Here is a 16,366-nt window from a genome sequence, read left to right as displayed (position 1 = left end):
TTTTCATCATTCTTCAGAATGTCTCTCCCTTCCCATTCAAGGTTGATGGCTTCCTTAATTTGTTTGGGCTGCCATAACAAAATAGCATAAACTGGGTGGCTTATAAACAACAGACATTTATTTCTCACAGTTCTGGAGGCTGGGAGTGCTGAGATCAGGGTGCTGGCATAGTCAGTGTCTGGTGAGGGCCTGTTTCCTGGCTCATAGATGGCACCCTCTTGTTGTGTCCTCACATGATGCAAGGGGCAAGGCAGCAACCCTATTCATGAGGGCTCCACCTTCAGGACCTAATTATAAAAGGCCCCACCTGCTAACACCTTCACCTTGAGGGTTAAGATTTCAATATATGAACTTTGGAAGGACACAAACATTCAGACAATGGCCTTAGTAAGAGCCACTTTTATTTTTATTATAATCTTTGTCCAGTAGTATAAGGGACATCTGCGATTCCCTCATTGTTTAGGACCCCTTTTCTGGGAAGCAAGTAATCTGAGCCAGTGCTTCTACTCATTATCTTTTCAAAGAACTTCATCAGGACCTTGTATAAATAAATCCATTGTCTGTGTGGCCAGCAGTTGGTCATACCATGATGTGCCTGAATTCACAGCCCTGGCCACACAATTGCCGTCTTTGTTCTTAGACCTTTGATATATCTTATTCTTAGGAGCCCTGTGTGATGTGTCTATCTGTTAGAACTATTTTTTTCCTATCTTACAAGGACTAAGGTGTATACTCGAATTCTTGCTGCTCATCTCTCTTCTACTAGAATATCATCAGACTTCTCTGTTTCCTTTGTGCTTCCGCAGCTCTTCCCTGTGCCATTGATTTGATGAATACCAATTTATTATCCCTTTTCTTTACATAAGCATGCCATCTTTCTCCATTGTCAATTGGACAAATCCTTCAGCCTGGCTTACAGAAACCTTCCCCAAGCCCATCCCGCCCTACCCCTCTCTGGATTCTCCCCGCCATACCCACCTGCCTCCACCTGGCTGACCTCTGCTTTTCTGGGGTGTGCCTTTCTCCTGTCCCACGCCAAGCCAGGGCCTCCCCTTTCCTGCATCTGGGATGCCATTCCCCCTCCCCTTGCTCCAGTCAGTCTTCAAGCTCCAATCCGAGTCCTTCTTTAGGAAGCTTTTCTTGACTACCTTTGCTGATTTTAATTTATTCTTTTCTATAACTTGTTTCCAGAATTTTTCGTTTGCCACTTGATTGTCACTGATAATCCTGTATGTTTCCTTATCTTTCCAAGGACATTATATATTTTGGAGAATAGTGACCACAATTTAGGCTTTCCATCCTCTGTCCCATTGACTTGAGCACAAGGCTTTCCCATCGGAGGCACTAAGTAGACACCTGTTGAGCAAATACCCTGCAGCACCTGGTGGTGACTATTCTATATCAAGGACATTTATCTGCTGCCCAACAGGCATTTGTCCTTTACCCAAGGCTGGAGGGGCGGGGCAGCACAGGAGCAGGACTTGCTGATTCAGTGGAATGCTTGGCATACTTGAAATTTGCCTGCTGTGGGAGGTCCCCTCGCCCTGGCTGCAGCTCAGTGACATTCTTGTTAGGCATTTGGAACACTTTGTCTACTAACTCCTCTGTAAAGTATTGTTCATTATTTTATCTGTCTCCAATATATATTCAACTTCTTAATCATACTTATCTACCAGCAGGAATTATACTTTATATTTGTATAGCAAAGTGCTTTTATATATATTTTTGCATTTGAAATAACCCTATGAGGGACAAAGAACATGTGCTGTCCAACAGATCCTCAGAAAGGTTAGATGATTAACTGCCTTCGTTCACATTTTCTGTTTATCTGTCCAGTTTCAGGCTATCATCAATAAAAAATTTAGCAGTTTACATTTGATGTAGAAATTTTTAGTTTATATATATATATATGCCGGCTAAGTAATTTTCTACTCCTTCCATCATCTCTCATCTTCTATTTTGTTCTTGTTTCTTATGAGGCAAATGTACCTTAGTTTAACCCATTCCTAGCCTCAGTGTTTTGTGATACAGGTTGAGTATCCCTAATCCAAAAATTCAGAATTCAAAATGCTCCAAAATCTGAAACTTTTTGAGTGCCGACATCAGGCTCAAAGGAAGTGCTCACTGGAACATTTTGGATTTCAAATTTTGAAATTCGCTCTGCTTAATATAATGCAAATATTCGAAAAAATAAAAAAATTCAAAATCCAAAACACTCCTGATCCCAAGCATTTCAGATAAAGGATACTCAAACTGTATCTACACAAAGCCCTTTTCTTATTATTGACGATACAGTATAGGGGTTGACGAACTTTTTCTATAAAGGGCCAGAGTGTAGATATTTTAAGCTTTGCAGGCCATGTGGTTTCTGTCATAACCACTCAACTCTGCCATTGTAATGCAAAATCAGCAATAGACTATACATATACAAATGAGGTGACTGTATTCTAACAAAACTTTTATGAACATTGAAATTTGTGTTACATATACATTTCATGTATCATTAAACATTCCTTTGATTTTTTTTTTTTACAATTATTTAAAAGTGTAAAAACCATTCTTAGCCAATAGGCTTTGCAAATACAGGTGTGTGGACCAGACTTGGCCTGTAGACTGTACATTGCCAACCCCTGAAACAGTATATTAAAGTCCAGCCTAGATATCAGCCAGGGTATTTAATGAGAGATGCAGCTGGCTTGAGCCCAATTTCACGACATGTGGAATTTCAAAGCAGGGCTTAAGATTCCTGACTGTTTTTGGTGGACATGTGCTCTTTACAACCTCACCTCACCCTCCTGGCTCCTCTTCCATTTGTGTGGCCTCTTTCCTACACCTTGCTGACCCTTCTATAAAAGACAGAAAAAAGTCCCTACTCATACAAGTCTTCTTGAACAAAACCAACTTTACTAAAGATTTGAGAGGAGGAATTTGTCCCAGAAATCCAAGCAATATCTGATGGAACGTTCATATTATACTTCTTAAAAATGTCATTCTATCACTTCACCTCTGTTGTCTTTTGCTTTTTCCAAATAAAGATTATGTCTTCTGGCTGGGCGTGGTGGCTCATGCTTGTAATCCTAGCACTCTGGGAGGCTGAGGCGGGCAGATTGCTCAAGGTCAGGAGTTCAAAACCAGCCTGAGCGAGACCCTGTCTCTACTATAAAAATAGAAAGAAATTAATTGGCCAACTAATATATATATATATAAAATTAGCCGGGCATGGTGGCGCGTGCCTGTAGTCCCAGCTACTCGGGAGGCTGAGGCAGGAGGATTGCTTGAGCCCAGGAGTTTGAGGTTGCTGTGAGCTAGGCTGACGCCATGGCACTCACTCTAGCCTGGGCAACAAAGTGAGACTCTGTCTCAAAAAAAAAAAAAAGATTATGTCTTCTTTAAAAGGACTGGCTTGACTTTTTACAAAAGCAGTATCTTTTCTCCGTTTTATAATGTTGGGCAGTCAGTTGTTCATTCACTTAACCTGTATTTACTGAATGTCTAATACAGTGTTGTCCAAAGAGATTTTCTGCAGTGACAGAACTGTTCTATGTCTGTGCTGTCCAATATAGTAGCCACCAGCCACATGGAATCCGTGAGCACTCGAAATGTGGATATGGGTTGAGTATCCCTTATCTGAAATACTCACACAAGAAGTGCTTTCCAGATTTTGGAGTATTTGTGTTATACATATTTACTGGATACTTCAGCATCCCTAATTCAAAATTCAAAATGCTCCACTAAGCATTTCCTTTGAACATCATGTTGGTGCTCAAAGTTTCAGATATTGGAACATTTCAGACTTCAGATTTCGAGACAGAGTCTCACTCTGTTGCCTGGGCTAGAGTGCCGTGGCATCAGCCTAGCTCACAGCAACCTCAAACTCCTGGGCTCAAGCGATCCTCCTGCCTCAGCCTCCCGAGTAGCTGGGACTACAGGCATGTGCCACCATGCCCGGCTAATTTTTTCTATATATATTTTTAGTTGTCCAGCTAATTTATTTCTATTTTTTAGTAGAGACAGGGTCTTGCTCTTGCTCAGGCTGGTCTCAAACTCCTGAGCTCAAAGGATCCTCCCGTCTCGGCCTCCCAGAGTGCTAGGATTATAGGCATGAGCCACCGTGCCTGGCCAGACTTCAGATTTTTTTTAATTAAGGATACTCAACCTATAGTGAGACAAAGGAACTAAATTTTGAACTATATTTAATTTTAATCAATTTAAATCTAAGTAGCCACATGTGGCTAGCTCTACCACATGGGGCAACACAAATCTAACATGTGCAGGCCCCTTAGATGGCCGTATGAATACTCGATTCCTAAAACTTAAGACAATGTTGGGACTGGTCCTTCACTTCCACTGTGCAGGATTTAATTAAAACTCCACAGTTTATCTCAGCTGCCTTATAATCAATAACTTTCACTCTTCACTCTTGGCACGTAGCTGAAGATATTCCCTGGCTTTTAAGGTTCTCTCTTATTTTTTACTTTAGTTCGATGCAAATGTAAAGGTTCTTTCCCTACGAGAACACATTCCTCATGCAAAGCACATCTTCAGCCACGTGTCCAAATGTTTTATGGACCCCAGGTTTTCTTCACCAAGAACATAGACACAACAGCTGTTCTTTGTTCTTAATGCCTCTCCATTAGGCTACATATTTGATCTTAAATACTGTTTTAATAAGTTAACATGGGGATGTTCCATATGGAAACTATCCTATGGAAATATTGATAATTTGTACACAAGAGGATTGATCTAGCTGGATTTTTAATAGGAAGGCTATGAAATAATGCTGTGGCATTTCTCAGAAATGTCAACGAATACTTACTGTAGATAAACACAGTCCCTTAGGCTATGAAGCCAAACTTTTGGAATTGTCACAAGAATATAACTAACCTGTGTATTGTAGCAAAGCTGGAATCATTGTTGCCAGGCCACTTGGTACATCCTTTCAAAGGGTGTGATATTCAAATACATGCGGATCTTGGGGACACCTGGATCTACAACCCCACAGGGGCAAAATTTGTGTTGGAATTCACTACAAAATTGTGGGTCAAAAGCAACATGGTGTCTAAAAGGGCCAGTATATTCAGGAGACCAATTAGCTTTAGGGCTTCCCCAGTTACTTTGAGTCACTTAGCAAGCGGTATGGATGTAGAGTTTTTAGATTCTTCAAGATATGAGATATCAATAAGTACTTTTCAAATTAAAAGGTATACTGGATATACAACATCTAGTTTGGATCTTGTCATATAATAAACACTTAAATATTAGGTCTCTTTTCCCTGCTTTGTTCCCTGGCTTTTGGGACTTCAGTGCCTGAGGAGGTACCACATATAAAGGAGTCCTCTCCCAGGGATGCTATGACCAAACACTACCCCCATGGAAGAGAGGTGCCCCGGAGGAACTGTGGGGCAGGGCAGAGGGGAGAGCTAACTTGACACAAGTTGTTCCAAGCAGCATCGCAAGCATAGCAAATGCAATGCCTCTCCACTGTAAGGATTGTAAACCCAGAACACAAAAAATTCTTACAGTATGTTCCAGAAAACATGAGCTCAAATTATAAACCACTAAATGCAAGAGGAAATAAACCATCATAACCAAGAGTTAGCAGAAGCAACAAAGTACAGAATTATAGGATGGATATTGGAAACATTTGATACCCAAATATAAAATAAGTATGTTAAATCTATTTACAGAAATATTTAAAAGTATTGAAAATATGAATAGGACCAAGAGACTTACAAAATGACCAGGCAAGTTAAAAAAAAAAAACTAAACTAGTGGAAATAAAAAAAAATTGTAATGATTGAAATGAGAAACTCCATGGATAAGTTAAATAGCAGTCAGACCTAGCTGGAAGGAGATTTGTAAATGGTAAATTGGCTGTGAAGAAATTACTCAGAAAAAATGACAGAGATAAGCAAGATAAAAAATATAAGAGAAAGCCCTATAGTAAGGAGGTTTAACTATTAATATATTCAATCCAGAATTTCAGAAGAAGATAATAGAATGGAGAAAAAGCAATATCCAAGAGGTACTGAAAATACTCCAAAATAATAGAAAGTCTCAAATTCATAGGTTCAGGAAACCCAAACGAATCCCAAACCAGATAAACAAAAGGGACACAGAAAAGTTTCTAAATGAATTGAGGAAAAAAAGGACAAATTAGGCTGGGCGTGGTGGCTCACACCTGTAATCCTAGCACTCTGGGAGGCCAAGTGGGCAGATTGCTCGTGGTCAGGAGTTTGAAACCAGCCTGAGCAAGAGCAAGACCCCATCTCTACTATAAATAGAAAGAAATTAATTGGCCAACTAATATATACAGAAAAAATTAGCCGGGCATGGTGGCGCATGCCTGTAGTGCCAGCTACTCGGGAGGCTGAGGCAGGAGGATCACTTGAGCCCAGGAGTTTGAGGTTGCTGTGAACTAGGCTGACGCCACGGCACTCACTCTAGCCTGGGCAACCAAGTGAGACTCTGTCTCAAAAAAAAAAAAAAAAAAAAAGGACAAATTTTACTAAAATTAGACTAACACGTAGCTTCTTAACAAAATCAATGAAAACTAGAAAACAATGAAATAATATATTCAAAGTGCAGAGAGAAAGTAATATAAATTTAAAATTGTAAACTATCTTTTTAGAAGGAGCAAAATAAGTAAATTTCAAATAAAAAGCCAAGACTAGGCGTTGTAAGTTCTCTCCATATTCTAAAAATAACATACATGTAATCCTAGCACTCTGGGAGGCCGAGGCAGACGAATTTTTTGAGCTCAGGAGTTCAAGACCAGCCTGAGCAAGAGAGAGACCCCATCTCTACCAAAAATAGAAAAAATTAGCCGGGCATGGTGGCGCATGCCTGTAGTCCCAGCTACTCAGGAGGCTGAGGCAGGAGGATCTCTTGAGCCCAGGAGTTTGAGGTTGCTGTGAGCTAGGCTGATACCACAGCACTCTAGCCCAGGCAACAGAGTGAGACTCTGTCTCAAAAAAACAAAACAAAAACAAACTGCCACTCATGTGTATGACACTGTGAGTAAATAAATAATGACTTAGAACAGTAAGACAAACAGTACTCTTCCATTTCAAATTTTGTAACTAGTGCCTAGAATAGAACCTGGCACAGGATAGATAGCCAACAAATATTTGTTGACTGACTGAATATTTAACATCATTTACTGTTTTTGTTTGTTTGTCTTATTTTGTTCGTTTTAAGAGACAGAGTCTCACTCTGTTGCTCAGGCTGGAGTTCAGTGGCACAGTCAGAGCTCACTGCAGCCTCGAACTCCTGGACACAGCAATTCTCCTGCCTCAGCCTCCTGAGTAGCTAGGGCAAGAGATGCATACCACCACGCCTGGCTTATTTTTCTGTATTTTGTGGAAATGGGGTCTCGCTATTCCTCGGGCTGATCTCAAACTCTTGGCCTCAAGCAGTCCTCCCTCCTCAGCCTCCCAGAGTGCTAGGATGACAGGCGTGAGCCACCGTGCCTGGCCAGCTTGTCATTTTCTAAAGCCACCCAACATATCAGGGTTCTGTTGTTTTTCTACTAAATGCTAAATTGGCTTATCTCAGGTTGAAGAACTAATAAGAGCTATCATAAATAAATCTAATGTCACTTTACACTGAAAGATAGTTGCTGGTAATGCAGTAGAGAAGAGAGATTTCAAATCCTATCCCATAGGGAACAGATCATGTTCAATTCCAAGAGGGCCAATGCATGTCCATGGCAGTGCAGTGCTGAGGGTACCACTTTGCTGGAAGAACAAACATTTTAAACAACATTTTGGCATAAGCTCAAATAAGACTTGGAAGAGTGATGGATAGCGTGGGGAGAAAACACTGTCTGGTGATCGGCAGAATTAGGTGCTAGCTCTGCCTCTCTGGGGGCTCCAAGCTGATCACTTTGACAGTCAGTCTAATTTGCAGTGGTGAACTAGGAATCTTGAACTAGGTGGGCTCAAAAAGGTTTCACACCGTTGTCATTCAATAATATTTTATTAGAGGAATGCTTTTGGTAATAGTTGTACTGTTTCCATCAACAAAAGAGTTACAGCAGTATCTGTAGAAATATCCTCACGGGGGCACCTCGAACCTCACTGTGTTCTGAGTCCACCACCATGGGCTGAGTTCATCTTTAGACACAGTAGGCCACCGGTTGCCCATGATACTTTAACCCTTTGCACTCGCTTGCTTTTTTCTCATTATCCACTCGACATTATCCACACTCGACATCCGAGTGCAAAGGGTTAAAGAGCTCATGGAAATGTTTTTATTTCCTTTTAAAATTAGGAAAAACAGAACATAAAAATAACAAATATAATAATAAATGCAACCTAGATTATTTTGTCTTCATACCAACTTAATCATGAAATATAATGTTTATTATTTTTTTTAATGGAGGAAAAAGCCCATGGGTCATAATGTAGCCCTATACGTTATAGATCCTAATGTCCAGGAATTTATAAAACTTCCAGATTAGATAAAACCTAGGAATAAAACATTAATTATAAGGGTCTCTGCATTCTAGGTCCAGAAGTTGTTACTCAGAGGTTACACTTACAAACGAAGTTACATTTCGAGAATTAATTTATTATAGTAAAATGAACATAATGAATGAGACCAATCATTTATGGAAAAATGGCCTTAAAATACAGGATGCTTCTCAGGAGGAACAAAATTGGGATATCTGTGATAGTAATTATAATCATTATTGAGCATTTATTTACCAGGTGCTACACTAAGTGTGTTATGTGCACTATCTCATTTAATCTTCACAATAACCTTATGAGCAAGTATTATTGTTATGAACCTCATAGAGGAGGAAAATAAGGCTTATGAAGATTAAGTTAACTTGCTGGATGTCACAAATTTGTTAAGTGGCAGAAAGAGGATTTAGACATAGAGTTTGATTTGAGAGAATGCAGTAACAGTCCCCGACAAAAGCCCCTGGCCTTGTGAAAACACACTAATGCCTCCATGGTATTTGCAGAGCTCAGCGAAGACAGAGTAAGGCAGCACGGAGCAGAGGGCAGAAGAGCAGAGGCAGGGTGGACTCCAACTGGCTTAAACCTAAACATGACAGGCAAAACTCTACGGCTAATAGAAGAAATGCAATTTATTTCATGACCAAGCATTAGACAAAAATCTCTTAAGCAAGACACAAACCAGTGGAATTCTGTAACTCTGCAAATCAGCATGATTCCCAGATTAAGTAATCATCAATGGGCCTTTCATGAGGAACTCCTGAAAAAAAATTGAAAGTTAATGATAGACTGGCAAAGTTGTGGACATTTGACTGGGGAAGATTTTGCATTTCTAAAATCTAAGTTTTCAATGGTTGCTGAACAAGAGAATGAAAAATTTTGAAATTGGTTATGAGGAATATAAAGAAGTGACCATTCCAACAGACCGATGGGAATCACAGAAGAGAGACATCAATAGATGATGAGATATGAGGACTAACATGGAGAAGAAAAAGAAAAAACAAGAAAACTTTCTTTAGCCCAGCTGACAAGGGTTGTAAAGATTTCTAGTGAGATGACATTGGAAGTTATAAATACTACTGTGCATAGTGTTTGTAGTTTTTAGTAAATAACTATGCATAAGCTAATTTAGAATAATTTGTTTATAGTTCTTCTACCATATGGTTTTCATTAAGTTATTCTCTTCATTAAGTTATGAATGTAACTTAATGAGTATTTTATTGTGATCTTTATTAAGGGTTGAATTAATGAGATTCTCCAGTATTAACATCTATATCAGATTGGCCTCATTGGTGTATCAACCCTGCCTTTTACTCTCTGATGCTTTGACAGCTTGGGCCTTGCTGACCCTGGAGGGACTCCCCTTCCCAGGGCTGACTAATTTCTGGAGATAAACAAGTCACCTTGAGAGAGTGTGATGTTCAGATGCAAATTAAATAATCTGGAGCCCATACCTGCCCCCCACCTCCTTCCCTGGGCTCTCACACTCTGGCCCCCTATGTACCTGCCCTAATCTCCCCAAGGTCAGGTACCAGACAACAGGGGACAGTCCCTATGCCCCAGAATCCACTGAAATTATTCAAACTACTCAATTCCAGACACATTTGCCCTGCCTCACAAGTTCCTTCCCACAGAAACCAGAACAAAGGCTCTTGTCCCCATTTTCCCCTAGCGCCCTCTGCCTCCTGACCAAGCCAGGTCCCTCTCCCTGTGGCCCCCCCATGGTGTGGCATGCCTCCTTCTCTTTGAATCTTTGAATACCTATCACAAACTGTCTTTTCAATGGCAGTTGTCTCCTGAGCTGCCTGCCTTTCCATACCTAGATAATAACCTTCACTTCAAAAAATTGGCAGTTATCTTTAAGATTCTGGTAACTTGGGTAAGAAGACCAGGTTAGAAGCTCTCTTCACTGCATTACTCAGCTTGGGCTGCCGTACAAAATATGTTAGACTGGGTGGCTTAAACAACAGAATTTTTTCCCCCATAGTTCTAGAGGCTGGAAGTCCAAGGTAAGAGAGCCATGGTTGGGCTCTCTTTCTGGCTTACAGATGGCTGCTTTTCACTATGTCTTCACATGTCAGAGAGAAAAAGAGAGAGAGAGAGTGAGAGCACGCTAGCTTTCTGCTGTCTCCTTTTATAAGGGGACTAGTCCCATCCTGGGCACCCCACCCTCATGATCTCATCTAAACCTAATTTTCTCCCAAAGGCCCCATCTCCAAATACCATCACGTTGGGGGTTAGGGCTTCAACATGTGAGTTTTGAGAGGACAAAAACATTTAGTCCATAGTACCACCTTAGCCGGGTTTATTCTTATCTGGGTGTGTGATGCACATTACAGAAGAACTTGACAGTGTTTTTTTTTTATCCTGATCATAGAAGAAAAACTTATGACCTAACAACAAATGTTAATATTTTGGCCACTAGATAAGAAATTTTTGTGGTTGGGTAAAAACAGTGAAATATAATTGTATCCAAGGCATGGGAGAAAGCCAGGGAGAAGGGAGCTATGCTGTGGCAAGACCACTTTCATGTTAGTCAGGGAGGGAAAGCTTAAGAATGCACCATGGGGAGGTGAACATGTGAATGCACTCAAGAAACTGAAGTCAAGGTTACTAGCTGACAAAAAATCAGGGCAAAAATATTTTAAAAAGAAGAATGTGAATTTCTCTCATGGGCCAGTTGGAGATTTAGAGGGTGAAAGAGAAAATAAAATTATACCTTAGGTGTGATACAGGTTTGATTTTAGATGTCTTAGGAGACAAGATGCCCCAAGACACCAGTGGTCCACGCCCCTGCATAGTTCGCTCCTATCCAGACCTCCCCCACAGGGTCCGGAGAGCAGTTTACTTGCTTCTCCTTTGCAAGTCAGGAGAAACCTGGAGAAGGAGCAAAGCCTGCCACCATGAAATGGGACATTTATCTGACATCACAGTGGGGATGAGCCTTCATCATTTCTGTAGGAAGTGGAACTACCTCTGTTTCTTCACCTACAAAATTGGGATAATAATAGCCCTCACCTCTGAAGATTGTCAGTTGAAATACATGAATATAAAGCACCAGGCACATAGCCTGGTTCATCGTGGCTGTTCAGTAAGGGTTAGCTATCACTAATTATCCACACAACATTTTACAGATGAGGAAACTGAGGTTTAGGAGACATCATGTAACTATCCCTAGGGTTGTATAGTTGAAATATGGTGGGCTGGGCTCAAACCTAGATCTGACCCCCAAATCCATGTACTCAACACTATGCCGCTCTCTCCGGTGCAGCAGAGAGCGTTCCCTTTTGTATTACTGCACTGAGACCTGTACGATTTCACCTTCACACTCCTACCTTCTTTTGTTCCAATCCCATGCTTGCCAAGCAACCTTTTATGCCTTCCCAGGAATCAGATGTCATAGGGGGTACTCTGGTGGCAGTGTATGACTAGTCATTAGAAAGGAATATTCCTGACCATTAATCCCAGGATTCATGAATTGACATTGTGGCTAATACATAATGGGTTTTGGCTTTGCTTTTTGGTTTTTGTATCTCTCAAGTCTGATAATTCTGGGAGCACTGGCAAAATTCAGTTCCTGACTCTAGAAAGGTGATGCACAGACTCCACCTGTGGCGACCATAACAAGGAATTGCCACACTCTACGTCGCTCTCTGGCCTGGTCAGTCTCTTTACCTCACCCCTCTTGACTTGTCTCAGGTACCACGGAATTCTTCTGACAAGGTCCCAGTTTAAAATAAACTATTATTATTTAAATAAACTATTATTATTTAAATAAACTGCTATCTGTGTCATCCAATGACTTCAATGTGGTAAGTGCTAATATTCTTGACATCGAGATAATTTTCTATCTCAACAGCTGTTCTTTTCACTCCAGTGAAAAGTTTTAAATATGGCCATTATTCTTGATTTTTCACAATCTAAAATTTCTCCATATTATTCATAGGAAACCAAGGATGCTTTTCTGAGTAAGGGGAAGTAGACTTCAGGGAGGACCTCTATAGGAATCCTCCAATTCTTAGGGAGGAAATACTAGTATTGAGTTAGATGATGTGATTTATTTGTTTTCTTCCAAGTTTGTGAGAATATTGGGAATTACTATCTATAATTGGTGGCATCACGGTGACTGGTTTTTCTTATGCACTTAGGTTCAGGCCTTAGCTGGGAAATGTTGGTAAAACAAATATAGCAGGCAGGCAGGGGTGCTCTTGTGGATCATCCCAACACCTGGGACAACCCCTGATCTTCCCCTGGGGCTCAGAGGAGCATGAGTGTTTGGATAAAGCAAGGCTCCGTGCCTTCCTTTGGAGAAGATTTTATTTCTTTTAAATAAAAGGAGGGGAGGAGGAATTTTTTGCTACTTGGTCACAGCATTGTGCCTGGCAATGGTAGGCATTATATAAACATTTGTGGGATAAACAAAATACCTCTGAAGGCAAATGAAGGAAAAAAATGACCACCCAATCTGTTATAAAAAATAACATGCATTTGTGCCACGATCTAAATGAATTTAGAAATCTAATCTTTTTTGCAGATAAACGGATAAGTTATTTTAACTTTATAAAGTCAATTCTTTACTGGAAGATTCCAGTGAATATTGAAATAACACGAAACATATATACATAAGCACAACTTTTGATACATCTTCTTCCCAGTGCTCTTATGTTCCAACCACATGACATAGCTTCTTGTTCCTAAATCTACCATCTCGGTTCATGCCTCTGTGCCTTTGCATAGGCTAATCCTTCTCCCTGGAAAGCCCTTCCACACACTCTACCTGTTGAAACTCTAGATTTCTAGACTCTTTCCAAGTACCACCACTCACATGGTACCTCTATTAAACAGAATTGATCTTTCCCTGGTGTCTTCCTGCAGCTTTTGTTTGTGTTCATGGTGAATACATTTCCTACTTCCTAATTATAAGAGCCATGAATAAAAGGACTACAGCTAGACTCTTTGCACTTCCCAGTGCTCCATGCCTAATAACTTCTCTTTTTTTTTTTTTTTGAGACAGAGTCTTGCTTTGTTGCCTAGGCTAGAGTGAGTGCCGTGGCATCATCCTAGCTCACAGCAACCTCAAACTCCTGGGCTCAAGCGATCCTCCTGCCTCAACCTCCCAAGTAGCTGGGACTACAGGCATGTGCCACAATGCCCGGCTAATTTTTTCTATATATATTAGTTGGCCAATTAGTTTATTTCTATTTATAGTAGAGACGGGGTCTCGCTCTTGCTCAGGCTGGTTTCGAACTCCCGACCTCGAGCAATCCACCCGCCTCGGCCTCCCAGAGAGCTAGGATTACAGGCGTGAGCCACCGCGCCCGGCCCTAATAACTTCTCTTTACAGAGAATGTTCTTACATTTTCTCCCTAAGTACCACTTATAGCACACGAGGATGGGGCTTCAGACTGCTTTAGGATGGGATTTGTTTGAAGATGTGCCTTATCTTAAAAGTTCATGTAAATTTTATATTCAACTCTACCATAGCGTATTAGTAATTTTAATATAAAAATGTTTAAATTGCAGTCCTCTTGAAAATTTAGACTCCAGAAACTGCCCACTGTTTATGCTTTAGCTAGTTAGGCTTTCTACAATACGACCCTAGGGATACACATTCCTTAGTTGAAAAGAGTGTGAGTAGAAGCTTTAAAATGTTTATGGAGTTGAATTAAACAAGTGTAATGTAATGTAAAGGGAGATATTTGTTCCAAATGCCAAACAATTGAGAAAATATAGTTGAGACAGAGAGAGGCAGCTGAACACTGCCTAAGCAGCCTAGAATTATCAGACACTTGTTTAAAATAGCATCAGCCCCGGCAAATGCGTTGTGCTCACGTTTGCTGGTGTTTCCCTTCTACTTCCTTCAGTTCTCACATCCAGCTTGAGATGTGATTGTGTTAACACGCTGGCAGCCTGCCACTCTGAAAGCACACAGTTACCGAGACCCACAGGAGGAAAAGTGTCCCCGGTTTCCATTTTGGCAAATATTTTAGCCCATGAGCTTCTGGACCCATGTTCATTCTCATGATTGTGTTAGAAAAAAAGCTGAAAGGACTTGGTAAGTAACTGACACCTGGCATTAATATCTAGCTGCTGAGGAAGTATAATTAGGTTTTAATGAACATGCCTGATGGAGATTTCTAAAATGGCCTGGGAGAATAATAGATAAATAAAAAGCCTTAGGAAAAAAGTAAATTTGCTGCATTTGAACATGTAAATAAATAAAACACCCCTGACTCTTGCCCTCTACTAAAATAGACACTAATGCTACGGGACTTGAAGACATCATTTCCTAAACAACATTCCTAAACCTAAAAGATGCTTAATGCCTCCCAAAGTAAATATTTTCATGATAACCTGATAATAATGGAATGTAGTGTGTCATAGAACTCTCTGGACTCTGTGAGGGGAAATGTGTTCATGCGAGACCCAGACACTTCACGTTATAACCCCTAACTACAATCCAATTGAAAATGGCAAAGTGCATTTTAACCAAACAAGGCTACCTAAGCACAGATGTGAATTCTTCCCTTTGCATCGTTTACATATCCTAGCAGGAGCCTTATTAATATCTGTTGAATGACGAAGGGAAAGTAGGCCAATACAAACAACCACATGACAGAATTTTCTATTTCTGTAGTAGTACCTTCCTCAATAGCTCTTAAATTCCTTGTATAATGTAGCATGGCGTACTTGGCCAGGTGTGAAAGAGTGCTTTTATAGTTTTCTCTCCTTGAATATTTGCTTATATTATCCTTCCTTGCCTGCTTACAAAACCAACAAAGAGACAGGATTTTCCCTAGTCTGGCTTTGACAATGCCATGGAATGCCTGGCATGCATTGCCCCTTTCTTAACACTTATCAAACTGCACTGTTCGTGCATCGGGGCTCTCTGAAACAGCCATTCTGTCATTTATGGCTTGGCTGTCTTTCTAGCGCTGCTGAGTATTTTCTGTTGCACTTGGCTGAAATTGTATATATGCAGTAAAATCACTGAACTGAGGAAGAGCTGCCTGCTTGCTGCTCCCGCAAGGCAAACAGCATCCGGAAGGGCAGCTCATCATGGATCCGATAACATTTCAGTCACACTGTGATGGTGCACGCAGGTTTAATCAACTTCACCACAGACATAATTCACAGTGGATCCCTTTTGTTTCAGTCCTCATCAGAATGAACACACACAGGAAGCTCATTTAGCCCCCACCATTCCTCATCGGCTGCCACGATAAACATTGATTTTATTTTCCCCGGGCCAGAAATGGTGAAATCAATATCTAACATGGCAAATTATATTTGCTCATACCTTTTTCATTCAGATTCCCTGACAAATTTTAAACATTTTACATTGCATTTATTTGAAGGATTAAGTTTGTGAGCTTATAGATTTAAATGTCAGTAAAGGTAGAAGTTAATTGCACATGAAACTGACTGCATTAAATTTTAAAGTGAGAGTAGTTATGATTAAACCCCACACGTTGCGGTATTGAATTATTTTATTGTTATGATCTACTAACTCATTCATTGATTGATTTGTTCATCATTCATTTGACATATATTAATGTAGCACTTAGCATTTTTCAGAGCTTGAAAGTAAAAGGTTAGATATTGTCTTAATCCATTTGTGCTGCTATAACAAGATACCCGAGACCGGGTAATTTATAAACAAAAGAAACTTATTTTCTCACAGTTCTGAAAGCTGGGAAGTCCAAGGTGAATGGGATTGCATTCAGGGACAAATACTGTCTTTTGGGTAGAAGAGCAGAAGAACAAAATGGCCTAAGCTGGCTGCCTTCAGCTCTTTCCTAAGGCACTAATCCATTCATGAGATGGAGCTGCATGAAGTAATCACTTCCCCAAAGTGATTACACCTCTTAATACCACCACAATAGGGACTAAATTTC

The sequence above is a fragment of the Microcebus murinus genome, chromosome 5 (assembly GCF_040939455.1).
Source record: "Microcebus murinus isolate Inina chromosome 5, M.murinus_Inina_mat1.0, whole genome shotgun sequence".
Lineage (NCBI taxonomy): Eukaryota > Metazoa > Chordata > Mammalia > Primates > Cheirogaleidae > Microcebus > Microcebus murinus.
The sequence above is the reverse complement of the archived record's forward strand: the minus strand, read 5'-3'. Positions refer to the sequence as shown.